The following is a 10,450-nucleotide window of genomic DNA, read 5'->3' on the forward strand; positions in this document are numbered from 1 at the left end:
GGGGGGGCATGTTTATAAAGTCAGGAATGCCCCTTTAACATGTATGACTGTCATTTCTGAATGAAGTATAATGGTGAAGAAAGCACTTTAAAATATATATCTATAACGTGTTCATTAAAATATATATATATAACGTGTTCATTAAAATATATATCTATAACGTGTTCATTAAAATATATATATATAACGTGTTCATTAAAATATATATCTATAACGTGTTCATTAACAATTATACGTAAGAAATGTATGATATTTTATTTCCATCCGACACCAAACCTAAAGTGCCCATAGAACACAAAGGGTTAATCAAATGAGCTAATCTAGATTTCAAACATGTTTCTTGGTTATGACAAAAAATTAGTTAATCAAAGTTCCCTCATATACGTTTGATATAATGTTGCATTGATTTTGTTAAGTTGGCATCTTGATTTTTATCAATGTCCGACACCAAAACTATTTAAACATCACTAAGTCAAAATGGGTTAATTAAGGAATTTGTTATGCATGTAACATGGTATTAATGCAGCTCCTGCCTCGTACAAAACTATTACTTTACTTCTTAATGTGAATGACTTGAAAGGAATACAAGAGCAAAGATTTAAATTCCATCAGTTTTGTTGTTACATAACTTACTAAGCCTTCTTCGTAATACATAGGCCTACATGTCACGACAGTAATATATTTTTGCAATTTAAATATGAACAGAAATAAATATTATTGAAAGAAAGAATAAAGGAAACCAAGAAAGGGTGCAGTGAAGTTTTCTACATGTATGTGTTCGATAATGAGCAGTTTTGCTAAAAGAAAACAAAACACAAACAAGGCATCGCAATGATTACGTAATGGCTACAGGGTGTCTGTTTTATTTTAAAGTACGTTCACCATTAATATACAATTTACATTTAAGTAGTTATCTTGTTGGCAGGTCATTTAAATTGTTCAAATCACCACAAAACATTTTGGGCGAGTAGTGATTAAAACATATATAAAAATGTAGTCGTAGTAGTAGTATATAAGTAGTATCCTAAAGCGATCACACATCAGTCGAGCACTTTACCACGGGGGGGGGGGGGGGGGGGGGTTAGAAATAACTGCTGTTAATTATCATATAACAGAAACAGTACGTTTTATTATTAAATACAAATGATTTAATGAATTAGGTTATGATGTTGTACATAATACATGTAGCACATGTACATGATAAATTAACGTTTGGTTTTGTTTGTTGTTTTTCGAATGATTAAGCCGACTAGTGAAATCACACTAGTTACTGTAAAAAACCCATAAAATACATACATATAATACTTGACAGACGTTTAATCTACACGTATAGTTAACAATGATAAAATACATACATGTAGTACTTGACAGACGTTTAATCTACATGTATATTTAACAATTATAAAATATAATTCAAGAGAAATTACTACTTTTTGTATCTTGTAAAAATAATTTTATGTAAAATAAAGATATTTGGGCGTTGTTGCGAATTAAAACTTATGTCACTAAACGTTTCTGACACAATAAAATCTAAATATTGTACAGTAATTATTATTACTTTTATGCAGTTAATTATTTTACCCTTGTGATGTACTGTACAACATAGTATAACCTAATTCATTAAATAATTTGTATTTATTAATAACAAGAGGTCAATCGACCTATAGAGCTTCACTATATAATTTTCAATTTTGTCAATAGATAATTAATTAATATTAAAGTTTTATTTCGAGTTTAAAAAAAAAACATAACTAAAAATTCAGAAATATTTTTTTTTTATGAGTTTGTGAAGACTGACCCAGAGAATCACTGTATCAAGTTTCATAACTATTCGATGAAAATTAGAAGAAAAGTCTTTCAAATGTTCAATGTAAAATTTCTTTTTTTTCTTCTTCTTTTTTAAAATTTAATAACAATTAAAAAATTTCAAAATAATTATTTTAGTTTCTGAAGACTGCCCATGAGAATACTTATACTAAGTTTCTGAACTATCTAATCAAGACTTTATGAGAAAATAGACTGACCTTTAAATTTGCAATGTTATTTTTCTATTTAAAATGTTAATTTAACAATTCACAAATTCAAACTTTCCAAAATATATCTCTATTAGTTTGTGAAGACTGCCTCAAAGAATCCAAGTACCAAGTTTCAGAACTATCCGATCAAAACTTTAGGAGAAGATAGACTTTTTAATTTCCAATGTTAAATTTCTATTTTAAAATTCACAAATTAAAAATCACTATTAGAAAAGCCAAACAGTACTGTTTCTGTTTTATAACATGATAAGCTACAGCAGTTATTTCTATCCTTCGGTGGGGCCATTGGGCTATATCTTGTTCTAGTCACTGCACCACGACTGGTATATCTTGGCAGTGGTATGTGCTATCCTGTCTGTGGGATGGTGTATATAAAAGATGCCTTGTTACGAATAGAAAAATGTATTGGGTTTCCTCTCAGATTATATGTCAAAATTACCAAATGTTTGACATCCAAAAAGCCAAATGATTTCTCGCTACAGCCAGTGCACCACGACTGGTATATCAAAGGCCATCGTATGTGTTATCCTGTCTGTGGGGTGGTGCATATAAAAGATCCCTTGCTGCTAATCGAAAAGAGTAGCCCATGAAGTGGCGACAGCGGGTTTCCTCTCTCAATATATGTGTGGTCCTTAACCATATGTCCGACGCCATATAACCGTAAATAAAATGTGTTGAGTGCGTCGTTAAATAAAACATTTCCTTCCTTCTTCTTCCTTCCAATAGCCAATGTTTAATAAATCAATGTGTTCTAGTTGTGCCGTTAAACAAAACAAACTTTTTTCTACTCCTCTAATAATTAAGAACATTATTTCACTTAGATTGTCATGAAACAAGCAGACAAAGTATCAAATTGCATATTCTTTGCAAAAGGGAACTGTCTTGGATATTGTTTATATTAAGTGGCCAGCAGTGGTGGACTTATCGTAACACTGCCTGAACATTTTAACCAGTTTCATTGGGTCCCGACAGATGTCTTTAAAATCAAATATGGGAACCATTAGATAGAAAAATTGTGAAAACCCAAATTCGTTGCACATTATCCCATATATAGTCAGTCTGTATGGTAATACATTCCTGCACAGTACATAGTTTAGTGCATGGAAGCAATGCTGTAAAATATTTGAAAGGTGTGCATGTCTTCTTGCAGTCATATCTAATCAGACCCATACATGATCTGGGTGCCACTGGAAATGGTGTCTAGACAGGAATCAGTTGATCATTAGAGTCCTTGGACTACTCCCACACGGGTTTGGTAGCTGTTGTGTAGCTGCCAGTGATTGGTTCCAAGTAAGTCCGGCTTGGTATGCAGCCGTCTTAGTATTTTTGTTAAGGGCACCTTTCGTTTGAGATAAATTATCTAGCTGCCTCACTTTGACAAAGAGTACTTTTTTTGCCTGGTCCATCTGAGGGTTTTTTTTGTTTGTCCTGCCAAAAAGAAGTATATCGAACCTTTGAAGCTGATACATGCTCTCATCTGTAATGCAAGAAGACATTTAGGACAGACAAACCCATTTCAGGAAAAGCTGAATAAAGGGTCCAAGCTGACTTCTGAACGACAATGATGTGTCACACCCACTGACAAATATGAATGGAAAATGTGAAGTCCCTTTGCCTTTTGTTATCCTATGCTGGCTGCAGAGGTATTATGCTATAGTTTCTCTTCATGTCATAGGCAATCCGTGGTCCATCAAGAGCTAAAGTATGGAAATTGGCAGTTGTAGAGACCACAACGTAAGTGTCGGCCGATCTGATCAGTACTATTATGTACACAATGGAGAATATGTAACCGTAGTCTCCGTTAGCTTCTTCATGGTCACATGGAGCCAGGTTAAGTCACATGGTACACTCATATGAACACAAACTGACATCGTGTGTGCTGTAAATCTTCCCTTCGGTGGAAAGCATTGAAATGTATTGGTACTAGTACTGATATTGCAACTAGTACTGATACCACTCAATCTTATATTCATCCACTGGAGGAAACTGCCAATTTTTATACTTTGAAGTAGTCCCCTAATTTCGTTTCTGCCTCATTGAACTCTTCAGGCTGCTGCTATTATTGACTATGGCAGAACCATCCTAAACGTTTTGCATCTAATTTCGGCACATCATAATCAGAAGTTGTAGCCAAATTAAAACATCCAATGAGATCCGACCTTTTGCATTGCCTTAGTTCTCCCATGTTAAAAGTGCAGGGGTGATCCCTGTTTTTTATATCTGAAAATGTGTTTCATGTCACTATTTCTGGATTGACAAGAAATGTACATTCTGCCGAATAATTTGGTCGCGTTTCATGGTTTTAAACTGATGTGAATTCTTTGCTTTGAATGTGATGTCTGATACCGGACTCGCTTGTATAGCCGAGTAGAACCAAGCTTACCCGGTCATGGTGTTGTGTCGATGTTTTTGGGAGCGTGGTTGTTGGTGGGTTTGGAGGGTTCAAAGTGTGGTTTCAGATTAGATTAGTTTGAGCAACTTTTACATCAGCTGTAAGTGGAAGTGTTTTCTGTAATTGCAATCATCGCATACCTTTGTTTGCTTGGTCCATGGTCATGTTGTTTACAGTACAGCAAACTGAATTCCTCATGAACTATTGGAACCCGTTGTTGCATAGTATATATGGCCTAATATGCATAGTTTATATGGCCTATTGAAATCATCTACGGCACTATCAGCCCAAGGCTGTGAACAGAAAGCTTCATGGATAAAAGTATCAAACTACATGGCAAAAAGTAAACGTTTTTGAATATCTATCAGGTGAATTAAACTCATTAATCAGAACATTTAATACAATGGTCTCTGTTTTTAAAAACTGCAATTAAAGACATTCGTTACTCATAAAACTTAGCCTTGTTGTACTTCAATCAATTTAACATAAAGCTTCGAAATACGACTCGCTGTCTAATGGGTTCTTGCATGTGTGGCAAAAGAGTAGGTGGTGTAGATAACTGTATTAACATGCCTGTATCCATAAAAAAAAAAGGTTCAGGCACGTAGGTATTATAGAGTAGAGGTTACTGCACCATATTATATTGTCAATGGGTAAATACTTCAAAAGTCCTTAGTAAAAGATGTATGTTCTGGCATAAGATTTTGCTTTAACACGTTTTCTAAATTTACTGCGCAGTTTTAAAGACTGACAAACAGACAGATAACTGGACAGACGAATCAACATAACGAATACTTCAACAACCCAGGTTTAGTTTTACTGCCAGGACAAATTTGCATTTAAAAAGACATGATTTTCATTCCTAGGCCAGATCCTTTGAACAGCCAAGAAGCTAATATGTGATTTTCCGTATATTTTCTTTTCTGATAAAGGTCATGTTTAATTTTGACATACACAAAGAGCATATTTTAATCAGTGTTGTGTAATTCCTTCGGTGTGAAAACATGGAATGATCAACTTAAATCAAGTATTTATGTGTCCTGGGAGCCAAAATATGAGCACATTTGTTTTTCGATGGCAGCCATTTTGAAAATCAAGATGGCAGCCGCAATTCTGGTTGGATCGCATGTGTCCTGTTTTTATATCAAAGAGTATTACCAATTATACCAGTATGCAAAATTTCACACTTTTTTCATATTTTTAACAATTTTTCTATGCCTGTCTATGATGGGTCGTATTATGGCATAGCGTTGTCAGTCCATACGTATGTCCGTCAGTCCGTCCATTTGTCCGTAAGTCCGTCTTTTAACTTTTTCTTGTTCTGACCATATCTTGCATACAGATGCATACAGGACCATCAAACCTCACATGTAGGACTGATGTGGGATGGTGGTGTGTCTCGTGTTATTACTAGGTCACTATGACCTACTTTTCACGGTCTACAGCACACAACAGTAAATCCTTGTCCGGACCATATCTTGCATACAGATGCAAACAGGACCATCAAACCTCACAAGTAGGAACAACTTGCGATAGTGGTGTGTCGCGTATTATTACTAGGTCACTGTGACCTACTTTTCAGTCTACTGCACATAACAGTAAATCCTTGTCCAGATCACATCGTGCATACAGGACCATCAAACTTCTGATGTAGGAACAACATGGGATGGTGATGTGTCACATACTGTGATACAAATAAATCAAATAATTTGTCTTCATTCTGAACATTATAGGAAAATCGTGTTTAGCCTTTGAAGGAAACGCTAAAAAAAAATTCCCTTTCTAATAAAGAACAATAACTATTAATCAGACAGCACCTTCTCCAATGGAAAACAAATATAAACAAATTCCTTCTCCAATTTCAATGGATACAGTATCATCAGTAGTTGGTCCAAAACAAACTGTTGATCCATCCCAATGCAAACAATTCACATAATTAGAATTGAATCCTACCCGTAACATATTTATTAATATCTATGGTTTTCATTCAAACTCCTAACGGGCGTATCATGTACCTCACCGGTACTCTTGTTACCTAACCTACTAGACTATACGATTAAAGTACTATTACCGAATCAAATAATGTATATAGAAACCTGAACTTTGTATGGGCACTAACAAGGTTATACAAGTCTGATATATAGCAGAATGATAGTTTTTAGTAGTTATGTTGAATTCTTAGAGACAACTGAAAAATATGTTATTTTACGAGCAGCCATTTGTTTTTGTTGGGGGTTTTTTAACACAAAAAAACAACACAAGTACTGACCTATTCATTGCACACATCTTTAAATGGTGTATTCTGAGACTGGTCGTTATCCCCTTTACATTATAACCATTATCAAAGCTGTTAATATTGGACACGTCTGTTACAGCTACCTTCTTCTAGGCTACGTAAACAAACGTACTTAATGCTTTATAATTTTTGTTGCAAAGGTAAAAATAATTGGGCAAGTCAGTTGAAAAATATTTTATGCCGTAGTGGCTTTGGCTATGCCTGGCTATTTCAAGAAATTGGTGATGTTAAAAAGTTTCTAAAAACTTTAAAACTTAGACTAGCAGACGTATATTTACAAGAATGGTTAACATATAAATAACGGTGATAGATATGAAATATATAGATCTTTTAAATCAACTATACTTTTAGAAAAACATTTGGATTGGAATATACATCATTTTAGAAATGCACTCACAAGATTTAGATTAAGCTATACAATTATTAACACTCATAGAAATAGATACAGACATGACTTGCCCAATGACATATTGGAAGATGACTTCCATTTTTTTTTTTTTATGTCCATTATATAGGGATTTAAGAATAAAATATCTGTCTCCAAAATACAGGTGTCATCCCAATAGATTAAAAATGATAATTTTATTAAATACAGAATGTCATACACAGAAGTGGAATTTAAGTACATTTATTTGTGAAGCACTTAGAATTCGGGAAGTATTCTGTAATAGTTAATTCAAGTCATTTGGTTAGTATGCATAGATATTATGATTGATCTTCATATTTCATATGTATGTGTTGATGTCTGCGCTATTCTTCTTGTAACAGGGTGGTCAACCCTAACAATGAAATAAATTAATTAAAAATCTCTCTCTCTCTCTCTCTCTCTCTCTCTCTCTCTCTCTCTCTCTCTCTCTCTCTCTCTCTCTCTCTCTCTCTCTCTCTCTCTCTCTTTGTCAAGTCCATCCCAATTGCTGTAAAAATCTTAAATATTACAACATTCTTTCAATGAAAACAAAATTAATGTGTTTATAGTAATTTTTAAAATTTTCAAAACTGGTATCATTTTATAGCTAATGATATACATGTAGTTTAAATGTACCACATTTAATTATCCATATAGAAGTCTTTCTTAGGAAATGTATTTTTAACTCTGCATGAGTTTAGCACTCACAAGTGCATCTGGGGTGTTTTAGTACCTCGAGCTCACAAATGACTGATCGTAAGCATGGGTGTCGATCGGTGGGGGACAGGGGGGACGCGTCCCCCTCACTTTTCAACGCCGGGGGACAATCTATATAAATGTCCCCCCCCCCCCCATACACACACACACTTTTTCGTTTAGCAAAAGCAACAACACCACCACCAACAACAACAGCAGCAGCAACAACAAAAAAAACACAAAAACAACAACAAAAACCCCAATTTAATTACTGTATTAATTATAAATTTATTTAAAATGGCAAGTAGTCATCCCTTTTATCATAGTTTTGTATGAACGTCATTGTTGACGTAATTCGATGTAAGAAACACACACAAACACTAACATGTCCCCCCCCCCCCCCCCACCCACACACACTTTAAAGCCGGATTGACGCCCATGATCGTACGTTAATATTCATCAGTTGGTTCTAAGAATTCAGTTTAACTACTTAGAATTAACAGAACTTTATATCAGAACTTAGTTCATGTTTCTATGCACCTTATTTCCTGAGAAAATTATGATGGCCATTTTCGAGCTAAATTTAACACCTATGACGGTTAGCAAAATGATTGCTCAAACACTACTTGAAATACAGCCCGAATTTCAAATTTATCCATATGGATGATTGAGAAATACTTGGTACAAATTGGAAAAAAGGCTTTCCCTATCAGAGCCGGTGTAACGATCCGCGGGGCCTTTAGCACAAATAACAGCGGACCTTCTTCCCAGGATATATATTTTATAATCCCCTCGGGGAGAGGGGAAACATTACCTGGGGAAAATAAATGTACACATCACCGTGGGGCTCCTAAAACCTAGTATTCCTAGTCCTCTGGAATTTATTTCCGATAGTTTGCTTATTACATATATATGATTTCTGAAAATCCCTGAAATAAAACTTTAAAAACAGTACTTAGTTCTAGTAGTTATAACTAGTACTATAATGACCCCACACCCTATGTACACGCGCCTGCAACATTATTGACAGAAAGGCACAAACGTAAAATTATATAATAACAAGATAATGTATATAACGCAAATATCACATTTTTATAGTTAAATTATTATTATTATTATTATTATTATTATTATATTATCAAATACCAATATATAATGTCTAACAGATAATTGTGTTGGTATATCATATGGGCAAGTTATACTTATTTGCGAGTACTAATATGCTTCGAATTATGGAAAATGTTTTTGAGTTACTTTTAAATGTTTAAACCTTGGTTCTGCTCATGTAATAAGGTCAACAAAATGTGTACAAACTCTTGCAAATTATATAAATGGAAAATATTGGAATAAATACAAAATATTTAAATAAAGAGAGGCGCTAGTATCCTAAGTTAATTAAATAAACCAAAAAGGAAACTGTTTTTCGTTTTGTTTACATTTATAATTTAATTTTTATGTGTACGACCGGCCTTAAATTTTGATTGTCCAGGAATGCAAGTCCGGCCCGGACTTCATATCCTGGCAGTCAGATCAGTATTCCTAAGGAACGTAAGTCCTAGGACTTGCATTCCTAGGTATATTAGACCTAGGACCTGCATTCTTAGGAGATTACGTCCGGGCAGACCACTGTTCCTACGGACTTGCATTCCGTTTACACCGGCTCTGTTCCCTGTGGGAAGTAAAGTTTGTTTTATTTAACGACGCCACTAGAGCATATTGATTTTTTAAATCTTATTATCGGCTATTGGACGTCAAACATGGTCATTCTGACACTGTTTTTTAGAGGAAACCCGCTGTCGCCACATAGGTTACTCTTTTACGACAGGCAGCAAGGGATCTTTTATTTGCGCTTCCCACAGGCAGGATAGCACAAACCATGGCCTTTGTTGAACCAGTTATGGATCACTGGTCGGTGCAAGTGGCTTACCCATTGAGCCTTGCGGAGCACTCACTCAAGGTTTGGAGTCGGTATCTGGATTAAAAATTCCATGCCTCGACTGGGATCCGAACCCAGTACCTACCAGCCTGTAGACCAATGGCCTGCCACGACGCCACCGAGGCCGGTATTTTTAATGGAAGGCTATACAGCAAAGTTGAAAGAAACTGCTATATAAACTTTCGAGACAGATCGTGTTACAAATGAGTCTTTTTAAAAAGAAAAAAACGCAAATGCTCATTGTTTAATAATGAAGACTTCGTCATTGTAACTGCAAAATACTGGGTCATGCTATTTTTAGCACAAATAACGATTGTAACGAAATGTAACAAATGTCAAATAAGTCGGGCGATTTGAACAGGATTTTGAATGACCGGGGTTTGGAGTCGGTATCTGGATTAAAAATCCCATGCCTCGACTGGGTTCCGAACCAAGTACCTACCAGCCTGTAGACCGATGGCCTAACCACGACGCCACCGAGGCTGGTTCCTGTGGGAAGGACTATATACATATATTCCAGACACGTTAGGTCAAAATTAGTGTTTAAGCGGAAATAAATAGTATAAAGCTGAATTTTTTTCAGGATAGTTGCAGATTATCATTATCAATAACATATAAAAGTCCACACATTTCCGAAGTGTGCTAACTTTACTACAGACATAAATGTATAATTATCTTGTGGTAACCT

The sequence above is a fragment of the Gigantopelta aegis genome, chromosome 12 (assembly GCF_016097555.1).
Source record: "Gigantopelta aegis isolate Gae_Host chromosome 12, Gae_host_genome, whole genome shotgun sequence".
NCBI classification, from domain to species: domain Eukaryota; kingdom Metazoa; phylum Mollusca; class Gastropoda; order Neomphalida; family Peltospiridae; genus Gigantopelta; species Gigantopelta aegis.